Source organism: Halichoeres trimaculatus, unplaced genomic scaffold, assembly GCF_033239565.1.
Source record: "Halichoeres trimaculatus isolate MK-OKI-2021-1 unplaced genomic scaffold, fHalTri1.1 fHalTri1_scaffold_110, whole genome shotgun sequence".
Classification (NCBI taxonomy): Eukaryota; Metazoa; Chordata; class Actinopteri; order Labriformes; family Labridae; genus Halichoeres; species Halichoeres trimaculatus.
This window is the reverse complement of record NW_027437289.1, coordinates 35,001-37,500: the sequence shown is the minus strand read 5'-3', so window position 1 is coordinate 37,500 and position 2,500 is coordinate 35,001.

Sequence of the window (2,500 nt, the reverse complement as noted above, 5' to 3'; positions counted from 1 at the left end):
TCGGAGTTCACCCCGGTGGACGAGAGCGTAGCCTCCCTCCGCCTTCGGGTAGGGGGACGGATCCTGACTGTTGCTTGTGGCTATGGTCCAAATAGCAGTTCAGAGTATCCACCCTTTTTGGAGTCACAGGTTATCCATAACAAACACCATGTTCAAGCATAAGGGTGTCCATACGTGCACGTGGCACCGGGACACCCTAGGTCGCAGTTCGACGATCGACTTTGCAGTCGTGTCATCGGACTTGCGGCCGCATGTCTTGGACACTCGGGTGAAGAGAGGGGCGGAGCTGTCAACCCATCACCACCTGGTGGCGAGTTGGCTCCGATGGTGGGGGAAGATGCCGGTCAGACCTGGTAGACCCAAACGTATCGTGAGGGTCTGCTGGGAACGTCTGGCGGAATCTCCCGTCAGAGAGAGCTTTAACTCCCACCTCCGGGAGAGCTTCGACTGTGTTCCGGGGGAGGTAGGGGACATTGAGTCCGAATGGGATCGGAGCTGTGGCCGTAAGGTGGTTGGTGCCCGTCGGGGCGGCAACACCCGAACCCGCTGGTGGACACCAGCGGTGAGGGATGCCGTCCAGCTGAAGAAGGAGTCCTATCGGGCCTTTTTGGCGTGTGGGACTCCTGAGGCAGCAGACAGGTATCGACAGGCCAAGCGGAATGCAGCTACGGCCTGTCGCCGAGGAAAAAAAAACCCGGACGTGGGAGGAGCTCGGCGAGGCCATGGAGAACGACTTCCGAACGGCTTAGAAGAGGTTCCGGACCACCATCCGGCATCTCAGGAGGGGGGAGCAGTGCACTGGAAACACTGTGTTCAGTGGGGACGGTGCGCTGCCGACCTCGACTCGGGATGTCGTGGATCGGTGGAAGGAATACTTCGAAGACCTCCCCAATCCCACCGGCACACGCCTTCCTTGGAGGAAGCAGGGCTCGGGAACGATGGGGTGGGCTCTTCCATCTCTGGGGTCGAAGTCGCCGAGGTGCTTAAAAAGCTCCTCGGTGGCAGGGCCCCGGGTGTGGATGAGATCCGCCCAGAGTTCCTTTGGGCCCTGGATGTTGTGGGTCTGTCGTGGCTGACGCGACTTTGCAACCGGTCGATCTTCGTTCCCACCCTCACCTATGGTCGTGAGCTTTGGGTAGTGACCGAAAGAACAAGATCGCGGCTACAAGCGGCCGAAATGAGCTTCCTCCGTAGGGTGGCCGGGCTCTCCCTTTCGAGATAGGGGGAGAAGCTCGGCTGTCCGGGAGGAGCTCGGAGTAGAGCCGCGTTGAGAGGAGCCAGATGAGGTGGCTCGGGCACGTCCCACCGGGAGGAGACCCCCGGGCAGACCCAGGACACGCTGGAGAGACTACATCTCTCGGCTGGCCTGGGAACGTCTCGGGATCCTCCCGGAAGAGCTAGATGAAGTGGCAAGGGAGAGGGAAGTCTGGGCTTCCCTACTTAGGCTGCTGCCCCCGCGACCCGACCCCGGATAAGCGGAAGAAGATGGATAAGATCATCATTTGAAATGATGATTCTAATTCATCTACCCATTTATTTAATTATTCCCCCCCTTTTGGATCGCCATGTCCAATCGGCAAAGACGGGGACAAGCCGTCCTCCTACCGAGGGCGCCGAAAGGGGGCGGTTGGATCGCAGGGTCACGCCCAGTCCGCCAAGGGGACTACAAAAACAAAGGACAGAGCGCACACCCATCGGCCAACCACCATCGGCGCGCTTTCGAGAGTCGCGTTTTCAAAAGAGTGCCACCTCCAGGCTGCACCTGGACAAGTGTCAGGCCGGGGAAAGCGCGCCCCAACCCGGCCGCGGCCGCCTCGAAACCTACCGGGCAGACCCCGGAGCGACCCGGCACCGCCCCCGTCCACCCGCGTCGCCGCACGCTGGCAGGCGAGCAGGCGGGCGGGCGGGCGGGCGGGCAGGCACGCAGGCACGCAGGCACGCAGGCACGCAGGCACGCGGCCATCGGACCGAAAAAAAAACAAAACAACAACAAATAAGAAAAAAACTGACCGACAGGAAATCGCCACCCGCCAACGGAGGGCCCCGCGCGCGCCCAGACGCGCTGCGCTCGGCTTCTCCGGGCTTTGCGGGAACCGCCCCCCTGGCCGCGCCACGGCCGCGCCGTACCGGGTGGGAAGCCCCGGCCCCGCGCAAAGAGGCCCGCAGCCGCGGCGAGACCGAGAAGCCCCGTCCTCAGCCAGTCGACCTCTCGTACGGAGCGCCGGGCCCCGCCTCCGGGCGGCCGCCCGGCTCCGGTGGAACACCGTTCCTCGAGGCCCGCCCGCTCTCCTTTTCCGTGGCCGAAGCCCCGGAAAGAGCCCAGGAGAGGAGGGGCGGGGCGCGCGGTCCCCTTCCCGCCGCCCCCGACCTCCCGCGGTCCCACACGCCCGGGCCTGTCCCGCGGCGGATCCCCCCCCCCCCAACCGCCCCGGGGGCTACCTGGTTGATCCTGCCAGTAGGATATGCTTGTCTCAAAGATTAAGCCATGCAAGTCTAAGTA